Source organism: Triturus cristatus, chromosome 9, assembly GCF_964204655.1.
Source record: "Triturus cristatus chromosome 9, aTriCri1.1, whole genome shotgun sequence".
Classification (NCBI taxonomy): Eukaryota; Metazoa; Chordata; class Amphibia; order Caudata; family Salamandridae; genus Triturus; species Triturus cristatus.
The window spans coordinates 42,955,199-42,972,011 of NC_140592.1; positions in this window are offsets into that span (position 1 = coordinate 42,955,199).

Sequence of the window (16,813 nt, forward strand, 5' to 3'; positions counted from 1 at the left end):
AAGAAGACTGAAGAATCTCCCTTGTGGCCAAGGAGTGGCCACCCTGTGCAAACAGGCACCATCAAGCGACCTGCCGTTTGCTTTGCCCAAGTTCTACGAGGAACCGACTGCAGAGCCTGACCAGCGCCTTGACCCCCAGACTTCTCAGACCCTGATCCACATCCACAGCCGAGCTGAGATCCGTGGAGGCGACGAGAGACGTGGGACCGGCTACCTGGGAGAATTGGCGAGTAACTTCCAGTGCAGCTTCTGAGGCATCCTCGAAGTTGTGCCCTGGGGATTGAGAAGCCCCAACCCCAAGCACCATCTGCACTGAAGATCAGCCCCCCACACTCCACGAGTTCTGCGTGGGGTCCTTCTGCATTTTCCTGCTTGCCGCGTCTGTCCGGTTACTGGCCCGTTGGCTAGTAGCCTCTGTGACGACGAACCCTTAACTTTCCACCGCTGGTTTGGCTTCTCCAGACTGGCTCCTGCTTCCCTGAAAAAGAGAAGCACCCCAGACCTTCCTGGTCTGCACCAGAAGCGAACTTCGACTTCCGCGTGAGTTGCCTTTGCCAAGGCTTGTTGACTCCAATCGGGACGTCGACTCCGCCATCAGCAAGATCCTTCGTGGGACAGCTCGTACCCCGGTTCTGGTCGTCCTCGACGTCGCCATATCCCCGTGGCTGCCGAGACAAGCTTCAAGACATCACCTGTAATCATCCCGACATCGCCTGGTTCCTGCCTGGTTCCACCCGGTCACCCGGTGACTTGCAGGTGTCCTCCCTTCAAGATCCAGCCTTGGGTCCCCCTGACATCTTCCTCCTGGCCGCCTGCCAGCATCTTTTCTTCAGGCATCCATAGGATCCAGCGACGACACCCGACACATCTTCACACCTTTGCACCCGTCTCCCGTGGGTGAGGTAACGCGAGTACTCCGGTGCTCCAGTGGATATTGACTATCCAAGTGTCTAAGTCTTGACTTGCTTCCTCCTAGTTACTTCGGAAGTGTCCTTATTCTTCCTAATTCTAACTATTACATTCCTATTGACTTTAATGTAACCCTCTAGATATGATACCCTAACTTTTCAGGAGATGAGACAATTGTGTACCTCCAGAAAGTAAAAACAGGGTTCCAACCCTACCCTCATTCATCTAGTGGAGATCGTAGAAGAGTATGATGCTCAGAGAACCTCCCAGGATAGTACCCTAGGTACAGGTGAGGGTCTGCCCTCTACAGAAGACTCCCCTCACCGCACTGATCTAGATGAGTCAGAAGGGACTTCAGAAGATGAGGTAGACAGCCAGGTCCAAGTTAGGAGACTTAGCCAGGCTAACTTAAGCCTACATGGGAGTCAGAATGGGATCCCCCTATTCAGACCCCCAGGTGGACTTAACCAGAGAGATGGGAGAGGAAGATCCCCTTCCAGGGAATCTATCCACTCCCATGTCTCTAATAGCTCCCATGCCTCTTCTCATAGGGGAATGACTTCTCCACAGAGAAGAGAGCATAAGGCCAGAATGAGGGAAGTCAATCTGAGGATTGAGAGGGAAGAACTTGCCCTTGCCAAAGAGAGGCTTGCTCTGGCCAGAGAGCAGAAGTTAAGTGGGTTAGCACCCACTGGTGGCAGCACTATCCCTAAGGATAGAGACAGGACCTATGAAAATAAGAACCTGAGCAAGATTGTCCCTCCCTACAAGTGTGGGGATGACATTCACAAATTGATAACTGCTTTGGAGAGGGCTTGCAAAGTACAGCAGGTACCCCAGAGTCAGTGGGCAGCTATCTTGTGGCTCTCCTTCTCTGAGAAAGGTAGAGACAAGCTCCTCACAGTTAGTGATGAGGATGCTGACAATTACACTGTCCTGAAGAGTGCTCTGATTGATGGGTTTGGCCTAACCACTGAACAATACAGGTTGTTGTTCAGGGATACCCAGAAGACACAGACTCAGGACTGGACTGACTTTGTAGATTGTGCCACTAAGGCTTTGGAAGGCTGGCTATTGGGTAGTAAGGTTAACGACTATACAGGATTGTATAATTTGATCATGAGAGAACAAATCCTTAACAACTGTCAAAACCAGCTACTGCATCAACACCTGATTGATTCTGATCTGACTTCTCCCCAAGAATTGGGAAAGAAGGCAGATAAATGGGTCAGGACTAGAATTAAGCAGAAAACCCAGAACCAGGGCAGTGATCAGAAAAAGGCAGACCAGAAGGGTAATGAGCAGAAAGCAAAAGACCAGAAGTCTTCACCAGGCCCCCAAGAGGCTCAGTGGGAGGGTGGTCCCAAAAAGGATAAAAAGAAAGATGGCCAAAAGAAACCTTGGTGTAACTATATTAAGTCCAATTCCCATTGGTTTAGTGAGTGCACCAAAAAGGACAAGCCCCCAGCCACCATTGCCCCTAAGGCAACTGTACCCCCTAGTCCAGCTGTAAGTGTTGGTTCCCAGCAAAAGGGTGTAATAGGGTTAACCCTGGGAACTGAGGTGGATTCTGGCCTAGTCAGAATACCAACTCAGGCTGTTCTGATCTGTGATGGGGACATAGCGTTGTCCTCTACTGTGAGTCCCAGTAACCTGGGCAAGTACAGACAGACTCCTTTAATCAACCATAGAATGGCTCAGGCCTACAGGGACACAGGTGCTAGTGTCACAATGGTGACGCCTGCCTTTGTGGACCCTGGACAGATCATGCTAGGTGAGAATTACCTAGTGACCAACGCTAGCAATGCCACAACCTCCCATAGTGTGGCAATTGTTAACTTCTCCTGGGGAGGGGTAACTGGCCTCAAGAAAGTTGTGGTAAGTTCAGACCTTCCTGTAGAGTGTCTGTTGGGAAATGACCTTGAAACTTCAGTGTGGTCTGAAGTGGAGTATAGGACCCATGCAGAAATGCTGGGAATAGATGCACGTGTCCTTGCTGTGACTAGGTCACAGGCCAAAAAGTGCAACACTGAACAGGTGCTGGATCCTGGGACAATGGACCAGACACAAGCCAAGAGAAAGAGCAGTGGGGGTAAGGCTGTGCCTTCTCCCCTGACCCAGGCAGAGGATCAGCTCTTACAGGAGAATGATTCTGAGAGCCCTGAAGGAACTGTCCTAGAAGAGCTGGAACCTGACCAGGTTGAGTTTCTTGGGACAGGGGGACCTTCAAGGGCAGATCTGAGGCAGGCACAATTAGACTGTCCTTCTCTTGAACCCCTCAGACAGCAGGCTGCTGCTGAGGCCGCAGGGAATGCTCAAGGTACCCATAGAGTGTATTGGGATGAAGGGCTGCTGTACTCAGAGGCTAGAGACCCCAAGCCTGGTGCTTCCAGGAGCTTGGCCATACCATTGAGTTTCAGAGGCTTCCTTCTTACCTTGGCCCATGATATTCCCCTTCGAGGACACTTAGGCCAGAACAAGACTTGGGACAGACTTGTCCCTCACTTTCACTGGCCTCACATGTCAGAAGATACCAAGGAGTTTTGTCGCTCCTGTGTCACCTGCCAAGCCAGTGGCAAATCAGGTGGCACCACAAAGGCCCCCCTTATACCACTCCCTGTGGTGGGGGTCCCCTTTGAGAGAGTGGGGATAGACATTGTTGGACCAATGGACCCCCAAACAGCATCTGGGCACAGATTCATACTGGTGATAGTGGACCATGCCACCAGGTACCCAGAAGCTATACCTGTGAGGACCACAACAGCTCTTGTTGTGGCAAGGGCCCTACTGGGAGTATTCTCCAGAGTGGGGTTTCCAAAGGAAGTTATTTCTGACAGAGGTGGCAACTTCATGTCAGGATATTTGACTGCAATGTGGAAGGAGTGTGGTGTAAACTACAAATTCACTACACCCTATCACCCACAATGCAATGGGCTTGTTGAAAGGTTCAACAAGACCCTAAAGGGAATGATAAAATGTTTACCAGACAAGCTTAGGCGAAGATGGGACATCCTTTTACCCTGCCTTCTGTTTGCTTACAGAGAGGTCCCACAAAAGGGGGTTGGCTACAGCCCTTTTGAGCTTTTTTTTTTTTTTTTGAAACCGTTTATTGCATTTTGAAAAGGTTAGTTATGGGCCTACAACCACCCGGCCGGCCGCTAGAGTGACAAAAGCATATGACATACATACAGTAAGAGTCTCTTGGCGGTGCAGATTGGTAAAGCAGGAGACATCAATAGCGCAGGCCGCATAACCCCAAGCCCACAATACGGTTTCCTTTTATCAAAACAGAACAACACAAAAAACCACACCCGCAAGGCAACCCGCAATCCAAAGTGACGGCACGTGCTCCGTAAGTGGGGGATCCCAACCAGCAGCAAAACTCTGAAGAGGGGAATGGGAGTAGATCAGGGACTGGGGAACCACGTGCCCACGGCTGAGAGAGGGGGGCGGCTAGGGGGACGGAGCTGGCGAGGCAGCCGGTAGCAGTGGCGGCTCACAAATATCCCCACGGTAGGCGTTCCAGGGGCCCCAGATTTTCACCCACGCCCCAGGCTTACCCCTCGCCACATACACCACCTTTTCACGAAACATGCACCAATCCATATGTTCTTTCCAGGCCAACACCGCCGGGGGCCTCTGGGATCCCCACAATTGAGCAATATCCCGCTTAGCTATCATGTATCCCAGAGTCACCCACCGCGTCTGCGGGACCGAATAATCATTTGGTTCCCACACATTCAGCAAGCATCTCCTCGCTTCAGGCAACAGCGCGACACGCGTAACCACACGCAGAACCTCATGCACACCACGCCAGAATCGCTCCACCTTTGGGCACTCCCACAGTATGTGCATGAAGGTTGCCAAAGCACCACAGCCACGCTTACACAATCCGTCACCAGCAAAGCCCATACGTAGAAGCCTTGGCCCCGTCACGTAAACCCGGTGAAGGATCTTAAGCTGGACGAAGCGAAGGCGAGCCGGGATGGCCACCTCCTTCGGAGAGGCCACCGCGGAAATCCAATCCTCGTCGTCCAGTTCCAGCCCGTCGGCCACCCAGGCCTCGCGGAGACTAGTCAGCAGGCACGATCTGTCGTTGATCAGTTTTTTATATATCAGGGAGATTGTGCTGTCTGGGACATGGCCATCCAGCACTCTGTCCTCCAGGGGGGAAGACTCCGGAATGGACGCGACATCCGGAAAGACGGAGCCCAGCGCGTGGCGGACTTGTAGGTACCGAAAGTACTCACTGCCTTGCAGCTGAAACTCCGTCTGCAGCGTCTCAAAAGTTTTGAATCCCCCCCTCGTCCAGAGATCTCCCACCGTGCTGATTCCGATCGTGTCCCACTTCTCGAAGCCCTTCGATGTCCACAGGGAGCCCAACCTCTCAGACGCATATAGCGGTGACGCCCGGGTCAAACGGTCCTTCCACCCCATAGCTGCATTAGCCGCGTGCCAGACACGCACCATGACACGCGTCGGTCCCGTCAGACGGGAGTCGGGCGCGCCAGAGTAGAGCGCTCGATTGTAATCGCCACCGGGCAGGAGCATCTTGTCCATTTCAAATGCCGGGTTCAAGGCGGGCCCGTAAAGGCCATGATTAATTGCAGCTAGTTGGGAGGCCCAGTAATACCGTTTAACGTCCGGGAGGGCGACCCCCCCATCGTACCACGGGAGCGTCAATTTAGCCAGAGCAATGCGCGGCCTCCCGTCCCAGAACAGGCGCCGCTGGAGGCTCTCCACCTCACGGAAGTAGCGCGCCGGAACCAAGTCCATAGTGTTCTGGAGGGCGTACAGAAAGCGCGGCAAGGACATCATCTTAAACAAGGCCGCTCGGCCAAGCGGCGAAAGCGGAAGACGCCGCCAACGCGCAACGTCCTCCTTCAAGCGCTGGAGGGGGGGTAGCAAGTTCCGCTCGTAGCGGGCCTCCGGGTCTAGAGTAATATATATACCCAGGTACCGGAACCCCTGGGAGGCAATCTGGATCGGGCAGTCCCGTGGTAGGGCCGGAGCCTCCCCGGAAAGCACATATACGCAGGATTTCGCCCAGTTGATGACGAGGCCTGAGTTACGACCGAAGGAGCGCAAAACATCAACCAGGACAATCAGCGATTTACGCGGGGAGGCGAGATACAAAAGGATATCATCGGCGTAGAGGGACACGCGGTCCTCATGCTCGGGGGTCCAGCGGAGACCACGGATAGAAGGGTGCCACCGTAGCCACTCCGCCAAGGGCTCCAAGGCCAGTGCAAACAGGAGCGGCGACAAGGGGCAACCCTGACGCGTGCCCCGCCCCAGCGCGAACGGGGCCGAGACTCGCCCATTCACCACCACCTGCGCCAATGGGCCCGAATACAACAATTTGACCCAGCTAATGAATCCCGGTCCAAATCCGAATTTCGCCAGCATCGCCCAGATGTATGGCCACTCCAGCGTGTCAAACGCCATGGTGGCGTCTAAGGACGCCAAGATGGCCGGCTCCCGCACAAACGGGACACGCGCAAGCACCCCGTGCAAGCGTCGCAGATTAAGAGCCGTGTTGCGGTGGGGTATAAAGCCAGATTGGTCTTGGTGGACCAGATCGCCCACCACGCCGACCAACCGGTTGGCCAACACCTTGGCAAGGATTTTGGGCTCCGCGTTCAAGAGCGAGATCGGCCTATAGGATGTGACCCGCTCACGGGGTCTCCCCTCCTTGTGGATCACCACGATTGTAGCCAGACGCTGGTCCGGCGGGAGGGAACCCTGCGAGTGGGCCGCCAGGAACATCGCGCGCAGGTGGGGCGCTAGTACATCCGGGCGCAGCTTGTAAAGCTCGATGGGGATACCATTGGGGCCCATGGCCTTGCCGGATGCAACCGAGCGAATAGCCAGGGCTATTTCGTCCGAGGTGGGAGGAGCGTCCAGCAAATCCCTGTCCTCCACCGTAAGGGAGGGCAGCGCGATGTCCCGAAGCAGGGCATGGGAATCTTCCTCCGAGCAGGGGGAAACCGGGGAGTACACCTCGCGGAAGTAATCCGCGAAGCAGGAGACAATGGCTTCCGGCTCGGTGACACACGCACCATCCATCCTCTCAATCAAAGGAACCACACGACTCGCTCTCTCCCTCTTATCCAACCACGCAATCAATTTGCCAGCCTTATCACCCACATCATACAATCGCCCCTGCTGCTCTCTACTGAGGCCCCTGGCCGCCTCCGTGACGAGGGCCCTATAGGCCGCCTGCTTGAGGTGTAGAACATGCAGCTTGGCATCAGTTACCCCGCTCCCCAGGTCACCCTCCAGTTCCGCAATCTCGGCCTCCACCCGGGTCACTTCCTCCCGCTCGCGCCTCCGGGCATGGGAGATAAAGGAGAGGGCCTCCCCTCTGAGAACTACCTTAAAAGCCTCCCACAGGGAGATGGCCGAAGGGACAGACCCCATATTCTCGTCAAAATATCGCTGTAAGGATTTGATCAAGTCGGCCCGAATGGTGGGGTCGCGCAAATACCATGCATTGATTGGAGCCAACCTGCCCTCCCCCCTCGGGAAGACATCGAAATGTAACAGCAATGGGGAGTGATCTGAAATACCCCGCGCCAGATGGCACACCTCCCCCACCCTCCCAGCATAGGCCGCCGGGACAAGGATGTAATCAAGCCGCGAGAGGCTACCATGGGCACCCGAGTGGAAGGTGTATTGCAGCTGTGCGGGATGCTTTAGTCGCCAGCAATCCACCAGGCCCAGTGTGTCTAAAAGGCCGGGCAGCCACGCCTGTGCCCGGGGGAGGTCCCTAGGGGGATGACGATCCATAGACCCAGAAGCTACCGCATTAAAGTCCCCCCCAACCACCAGCAGGCCACCCGGAAGGTCCAGGAGGAGGCGCCCCAGGTCCGCAAATGTAGTGGCTTGTAACCCAGGCGGGACGTACACTGATATAAAAATAAACACTCTACCCTCCATTCTACCCACCAGGACAGTGTAGCGTCCCCTCACATCATGGCGCACCTCATCGATCTCCAACGGGAGCGAGTTCTTGATCATGATACCCACCCCCCGCGAGCCCGAAGTGAAGCCCGAATGGGCCACCAAACGATAGCCCCGCCGATTCATAGCCTGGAAGGAGTTACCTATAAGGTGTGTCTCCTGCAGGAAGACAACATCTGGTGAAATACGTTTCAAGAACTGCAGGACCACACCACGCTTAATCCTATCCCCCAGGCCGTTAACATTCCATGACAACACAGTCAAATCCCTACCCCCCATCGTACGTAGAAACAATCAGTCGTCCCCCACAGAGCATCTTGAGAGCAACAATACAGTAGCGGGTTTGCCTTGCGGTGCAAACAAACAACACACCCCCTCCACCCCCCCATCCCAACAGAACTCCCCCCTCCCTGCACCCCTGCATGAGCCCAGACAGCCCTCCCAAAGTGCAGTGTGCCTGTCGCCCCATAGATGAAAACTAACTAGTCCCCCAGAGGAGGAGGGAAGCCCCCAACAGACCCTGATCGACCTCCATAGGAGGGGAACATATACGATCAATAAATGGAAAAGGAATGTTGTCCCGAGCAAGGCCTATTATTCACCCCTCAATTCTGATCCGGCGGGCCCTCCCCGCCGACCGCACCCCCCCCACCCCCTCGGCCCCGATCTCCAGGCAGAGTGTCCAACCAGTCCCCAGCCGCCTCGGGCCGGTCAAAGAAGTGCGTGCGACCATCGACCTCCACCCTCAGCTTAGCTGGAAAAAGCATTGAGTACTTAAGGTTCAGGTCCCGTAAGCGACGTTTAACACCGAGAAAACTCAGTCTCTGCTTTTGGACCGCCGGAGTAAAGTCTGGGTAGAAATGCACATCCATGTTATCAAGCTTGACCGGTCCCTGTTGCCTGGAGGTCTGCAGGATAGCGTCTCTGTCCCGAAAGTTAAAAATCCGGGCAATGAGAGGCCGTGGCGGGGCACCGGCCTTAGGTGTGCCTCCAGGGACCCGGTGAGCACGTTCCACCGCGAAAAGCTTACTCAGCCCCCGGGGCTGGAGATGGGTAAGGATCAATTCTTCCACAAAAAGATCTGCCGCCTCCGCCTCTCGTCCCTCCGGCACCCCCACAATACGAACATTATTCCTCCGGGCCCGACCCTCGGAATCCTCCAGTCGCCGGTCCATCAGGGTGCTCGCCTGGCCGAGCCGGCGCACCTCCTTCTGGAGGGCCACCACATCCGTCGTGAGGCTCGTTGTGGTGTGGGTCAGGGAATCGACCCGGTCGTTCGTTTTGGACAAGTCAGCCCTCACGAGGCTCACATCCACAAGGACCGAGTCTATTTTTTGCGCTAGGGTGTCGAAGCGCTGGTCCACCGAGGCCTTCATCTCTGCGATGGTGCCCATGACGTCCCGGAGGGTCAGATCCACCGGCTGAGCAGATGCTTCCGTCGGGCCCGCCGGGGATGTGCGCGATGTCTCCGGAGATCCCTTCTGGAGAGTGTAGCGGTCCATACTGTTGGATTGGTGCGCCGGGCCACGGCGGGTCGTCTTCACCTTCGCCCGGTCGCCATCTTGTTTGGTGGACATGCTTGCTCTCCCACCGTCGTGCCAATCTCCTCGAACGGGCCGATACACCAGTTCACGGGTTCCGGGGGGGGAGGGCGACCACTGGACCGCAGGACGACCCACAGCCGGCGGGTCAGCCGGGCACCTGGACAAGGCCACACCACCGCACCCCGCTCCGCAACCCTACCTCGCTTGAGGGCAAGGAGGGCGCGAAAGTGAAAGCGCGGGGTACGGGAGTCGCCCAGTCTTGCCCGCCGCTGTTGTTCACTTTGTCCCCGGATCGCCCCACTACTCCAATCCGGGGGGCCGGCGCGGAGAAGGCCGCAACCTTCGATCTGTGCTCCCACCGGTGTCCGGGGTCCAATTCGAACCCGAAAAACGGGTGGCGCCTCAGCTCGGGTTCACCGACACAGTCCCCTCAACAAGGACAGGATATCACCAGGATTAATTCAGGAGGTCGCGGAGGTCCTCGGGAGCCTCGCACCTACGCGGCCATCTTGGTTGCGCACTAGGCTCCTCCTTTCCCCTTTTGAGCTTTTGTTTGGGCATCCTGTAAGGGGACCCCTATGTCTAGTAAGGGAAGGATGGGAGAGACCTCTCAGACAACCCAAGCTTGATATAGTGGATTATGTGCTTGGCCTCCGCTCAAGGATGGCAGAGTAAATATGAAGAAGGCTTCTAAAAACCTTGAGGGAAGCCAATAACTCCAAAAAGCTTGGCATGAACAAAAGGCTGTGCTGACTGTGTACCAGCCAGGACAGAAAGTGTGGTTGTTGGAGCCAGTGGCCCCAGCAACCCTCCAGGACAAATGGTCTGGACCCCACACTATTGTTGAACAGAAGGGAGAAGTCACCTACTTGGTGGACCTTGGGACTCCCAGAAGCCCCCACAGGGTGCTTCATGTCAACAGGTTAAAGGCATATGTTGACAGGGCATATATGGGCTTGCTCATGGCTACAGATGAGGGGCAGGAGGAAGAGAGTGACCCTCTCCCAGACCTACTGACTCAGAACCCTGATGATGGTTCGGTTGATGGTGTGGTCTTTTCTGACAGCCTCACTGGTCATCAGCAACAGGACTGTAGACAAGTTCTGCAGGCCTATAGGCATATGTTCTCACTGACCCCAAGTCAGACAAACTGGTGCACCCATGAGGTGGACACTGGTGACAGTCTGCCTGTGAAGAGTACAATCTACAGGCAAGCTGACCATGTCAGGGACTGCATAAAGATTGAGGTACAAAAGATGTTGGAGATGGGAGTCATTGAACCTTCAGAGAGCCCCTGGGCTAGTCCTGTAGTTCTTGTGCCAAAACCTCACACCCAAGATGGTAAGAGAGAGATGAGGTTTTGTGTAGACTACAGAGGTCTCAATGCTGTCACTAGGACAGATGCCCACCCAATACCTAGGGCAGATGAACTCATTGATAGATTGGCAGCTGCTAAATTTCTGAGTACATTTGACCTGACAGCAGGCTACTGGCAACTCAGGCTAGCTGAGAGTGCAAAAGCCAAAACTGCTTTCTCAACCCAGGAGGACATTATCAATTTGTGGTAATGCCCTTTGGATGAAGAATGCACCTGCCACTTTCCAAAGGTTGGTGAATCAAGTCCTTACAGGTCTGGATGATTACTATGCAGCTTATCTGGATGATATTGCTGTCTTTAGCTCCACCTGGGAGGATCACCTGGTCCACCTGAGGAATGTTTTAGAGGCCCTGCAAAAGGCAGGCCTCACTATCAAGGCCACTAAGTGCCCGATAGGGCAGAGCAAGGTTGTGTACCTGGGCCACCTAGTAGGTGGGGGTCCGGTTCAACCACTGGAGAGCAAGATCCAGATCATAAAGGACTGGACTCCTCCAATTACCCAGACACAGGTCAGAGCTTTCTTGGGCCTGTCTGGGTACTACAGAAAGTTTAAGAATTATGGGTCCATTGTGACACCACTTAATAACTTGACCTCCAAGAAAATGCCAAAGAAAGTTCAGTGGACAGTAAGCTGTCAGAAGGCATTTGATGACCTGACGCAGGCCATGTGCACTGCACCTATTCTGAAAAGTCCAGATTACTCCAAAGAATTCATTGTCCAAACAGATGCTTCTGAGTTGGGTGTGGGAGCTGTTCTTTCACAACTGAATATAGATGGTCAAGACCAGCCCATTGCTTTTAGTAGTAAAAGGCTGACCCCTAGAGAGAAACGTTGGTCAGCTATTGAGAAGGAGGCCTTTGCTGTGGTTTGGGCCCTGAAGAAGCTGAGGCCATACCTGTTTGGCACTCACTTCAAGATTCAGACAGACCATAAGCCCCTCTTGTGGCTAAATCAGATGAAGGGTGAAAATCCCAAACTTCTTAGGTGGTCCATTTCCCTACAGGGGATGGACTTCACAGTGGAACATAGACCTGGGACTGACCATGCCAATGCAGATGGACTCTCCAGATATTTCCACTTAGAACATGAAGACTCAACTGGTCAAGGTTAGTTTAATGTCCCTAAGTTTGGGGGGGGGGGGTTGTGTAGGAGAGTAGGGTCTGCTTCCTATGGTCACCCCCACTTTTTGCTTTTGCTTTACTGGTTTTCGACTTAGATGTGGCTGTGGGCCTGCTAATCAGACCCACAGCCCAGCTGTTCTCTCTCTAAATTTATACTATGTACTTTAGGTACATAACCCAATTGGTACGGGTCACCTTCTGAGGCCCTGTACAGAGTACCTTAGGTACCAGGGCATAGGTGTACCCTAGGCCTACCAGGGGATGCAGCATGTATTCTGCCACCCCTGGCTGGCCTCCCATCATGACACAACTGGCTGATCACTCAGCTGGGGCAAGGTCGTGTAATCACCCCTTGCTTAGGTATAGTATCCCTATACCTACCTTATATATAGACACATGGGTAACCTGTAAGCCACTCCTATGGCAGGCCTTAACAATCCTGGAGGCTGAGTGCTTGGTAACATGTGAGATGGTGCTCTAGCATGAGCTGAGCCTGTCTGCAGCTTTCGGAACCATGTCCTTATAGCTGTTCTATGATATCGCCTACCATATACTCTTAAAGTGCCTTATAATCCTCGTGGTTATGGTAACTTTGGTTTGGCTTTATCGAAACATGTCGTGTAAGGTGTCTAACACTGTGGAATACTACCCCCACACCATTTCTGGCAGTGAGGATAGTATTCCTTCCTTCTAGAGGGAGAAGACATGTTAAGGTCATACTTACCCGGTTAAAGTTAACCAGAGACCCAGCATCACAAAATGGATGCTGCTGCCGCGACACAAGTCTGACCTCCTGCTGCTAGGAGTCATCCCGGCAAGGGAGGCTTGACAATAGGTTTCCTGCCTTGGGAGGTGCTAGCACCACCCCAGACAGGCCTTAGTGTATTGGGGCAGGGATGGATGAAAGAAACGAGACATTGCCTGGGGCACACAAGGTGTTCCATGCATAGTCCAGTTCAAACCGGTGCTGGGGCACTCCAGCCCCAGTTCTGGCGTGAAACTGGACAAAGGGAAGGGGGTGTAACCACCCCCCTCCCTGGTTCCACCCATAGGAGGGACCTAGCAGGTAGTCCAGTCCCCCAGATTAGTATAAGAGTGGGAGCTGGGTCCTTAGGACTTTGGATTATCCTGACTGAAACAAGACACGAAACTCTGGACCTTCGACATTCAACAAAGAAGACTGAAGAATCTCCCTTGTGGCCAAGGAGTGGCCACCCTGTGCAAACAGGCACCATCAAGCGACCTGCCGTTTGCTTTGCCCAAGTTCTACGAGGAACCGACTGCAGAGCCTGACCAGCGCCTTGACCCCCAGACTTCTCCGATCCACATCCACAGCCGAGCTGAGATCCGTGGAGGCGACGAGAGACGTGGGACCGGCTACCTAGGAAAATTGGCGAGTAACTTCCAGCGCAGCTTCTGAAGCATCCTCGAAGTTGTGCCCTGGGGATTGAGAAGCCCCAACCCCAAGCACCATCTGCACCGAAGATCAGCCCTCCACACTCCACGAGTTCTGCGTGGGGCCCTTCTACATTTTCCTGCTTGCCGTGTCTGTCCGGTTATTGGCCCGTTGGCTAGTAGCCTCTGTGACGACGAACCCTTAACTTTCCACCGCTGGTTTGGCTCCTCCAGACTGGCTCCTGCTTCCCTGAAAAAGAGAAGCAACCCAGACCTTCCTGGTCTGCACCAAAAGCGAACTTTGACTTCTGCGTGGGTTGCCTTTGCCAAGGCTTGTTGGCGGAGTCGACGTCCCGTTTGGAGTCATCAGCAAGATCCTTCGTGGGACAGCTCGTACCCCGGTTCTGGTCGTCCTCGACGTCGCCGGGTCCCCGTGGCTGCAGAGACAAGCTTCAAGACATCACCTGTAATCATCCCAACATCGCCTGGTTCCTTCCTGGTTCCACCCGGTCACTGGCTAGTGACCCAGACTTTGTCCCTTCCATTTGCAGGTGTCCTCCCTTCAAGATCCAGCCTTGGGTTCCCCGGACATCTTCCTCCTGGCCGCCTGCCAGCATCTTTTCTTCAGGCATCCATAGGATCCAGCGACTACACCCGACACATCTTCACACCTCTGCACCCGTCTCCCGTGGGTGAGGTAACGCGAGTACTCCGGTGCTCCAGTGGATATTGACTATCCAAGTGTCTAAGTTTTGAGTTGCTTCCTCCTAGTTACTTCGGAAGTGTCCTTATTCTTCCTATTTCTAACTAATACATTCCTATTGACTTTAATGTAACCCGTGTGTGTGTTTCCACACTGCACACGCTTCCCGTGGGCCTCCCACTTCCTAACTCTTGGTAGGGTAGTGTAGCCCCAGCGATGCCCTAGGCCTACTTCCTGTTCGTGACGTGGTTCTTATACCACTTTCTTAGTATATGGTTTGCGTGGCCCCTGGGCCTAACTGTATTTTTACTGTGTAACTTAATGTATGCTACATAAGAGATTGTTGTACTTAGACCTCTGAACTCATAAAGAGTGCTGAGGGTATATGCTAGAATAAATACATTCTACTTATATATATATCAGGTGTGGTGTCCTTTCATTTGGTATTCAAGGGATTGTAATGGTATAACAGCTGGCTTCACATGCCATACATAGTTTAGCCTAAGACTGCTCTTGTCCATGCATGCTACCACTAGGATAGCTGGTCTATAAGGTTGACTTTACAACCAATCACCATAAGGGTTGTTTGGACTGATACAAGGTGTACACTAGAACTAGTGACATCATATATCAGGCCAACTTCTCACACACTTCGGCTTCAGTGATAAAGGTGGCCAGTGCTTCCGCTCTCTTGGGGACTCCTTGTCACGGTTCACAGAAAAGTTGCCAAAGGATGATCAGCAAGATTTTCGAGAAATCCTGCAGGAAGGTGGCTTGGTGGCAAACCAGAATATCAGTGCATCGGCAGACGCATCAGATCTGGCTGCACACGGCTACTCCCACTGCATCTGCTCTAGACGCACAGCCTGGCTGCGTCTCACAGGGCTGAAACCGGACGCACAGCGGAGGATTGTAAACCTCCCTTTTAATGGCTCCTCTATTTGGATCTCACACAGACGATGAGATGTCCAAAATGAAGACAGATTTGGACACGGTTAAAGCCATTGGGTTGGAAAAGTGGAAGGAATTCCGAAGGAGGTTCCACCTCTATGACCGGCTCTCTTTCCAGCAGAGGGTTCAATCCCCTCAATGGTCCACCCAGCATCAAAATCAACTCGGGTCTTACTACCACCAGAGAAGACCTGGTAGAGTAAGGGGATCTACAAGACAGCCAGCTTCTACGTCGAAGCAACCAGCAAAGCAATGAGCGATGGCTTCCTCCATGCCCGTTAGCCACTCCGGTGGGAGGAATTATTACGTTTCATCTGGAAGAGTGGAAGACAGTAACAAAGGACAAGTGGGTGCTGAATATTGTGCAGAATGGCTATCTGCTCAGATTCAAATCCCCACCTCCGGGAGAAAGATTTCTTCACCTCCTCTTGCAACAAGTCGTGTTTTTTAACAGTGTTCTGCGGAAAGATGCCATAGAAACTGTTCTGGTTCAACAACAAAGACAACGAATATATTCTCGTTATTTTCTGGTACAGAAAAGAGGTCCCACCAGAGAATACAGACCAATACTCGGCCAAAGATTCCATCAGATGGTGGCTGAAGCGATCCCATCTACGGAAGGGAGGTCCTTTTCACCAGGACCCTCCTACTCAGCCAATCGTCACGGATGCTTCCCTCCAAGGCTGGGGGGCTCATATGGGTCATCTCCAAGTGCAAGGACTTCGGTCAGAGGCAGAACAAGTGTATCACATCAACCTCCTAGAGCTGAGAGCCATACATCTAGCTCTCAAATCACTGTTCCCCTCTCTCCAGTCCCGCTTCCTGCTGGTTCAAAGAGACAACAATGTATTATCTGAACAAATGGATGGGGGGGGGGGGGGCACCAGATCGAGACCTCTCTCTCTCTGGAGTCTCAAACCATCTGGAAATGGCTTCTCGCAAGAAATCTAACCATTGTGACCATTCACCTTCCAGGAACTCTAAACGTCCAAGCAGATGCCCTAAGCCGGGACTTCGTCGAAGCTCATGACTGGGTGCTCAACAACGAGGTCACGCAAGGCATTTTCCAGCAATGGAGAGTGCCAGACATCGATCTGTTTGCAGACGTGGCAAACGCAAAGTGCCCAGTCTTTGCATCCAGGTTTCACCAACCAGGTTCACGGGGGAATGTCCGTTTGATAAAATGGTCTCAGACGTTACAATACGCCTTTCCACCAATCCCGTTGATTCCTACAGTGATCAACAAATTCTACAGATCCAACAACGGAATGATTCTGATAGCTCCGGAATGGCCTTGTCAGTGGTGGTACCTGGACCTTCTTTAGCTATCAGAGGTTCCACACAAGAGGTTATCATGCCGTTGAGACTTGTTGTCCAAGAACCAGGGGAAGGTGTTTCACCCCAATCTTTTATCCCTAAAATAGACGGCATGGCTCCTGAAGTCATTCAGTACGGACACTTAGATTTGCCTTTGGAATGTTGGACATTCTCAAGGAAGCCAAAATACCTTCCACCAGGAAATCGTACGCTTTCAAGTGGAAGCGATTTTACTTATGGTACATGGACAATGGTCATGATCCTGTTCGGGGTCAAGAGCAGGTGATCTTGCCGTATTTGCTACATTTGGCCAAATCTGGCCTTCCGTTTTCCTCTACAAAAGTTAATCTAGCAGCTATCATTGCATACCCGACCCAGGTTTCCTTTTTCCAAATCCCTGTGGTTAAAGATTTTCTTGAGGGGATAAAAAAGGTTTACCCACCGATTAGGTCTCCATCTCCACTTTGGGAACTTAACATAGTTCTTGCTAAATTGATGGGTGCTCCTTTTGAGCCTATTCACAGAGCT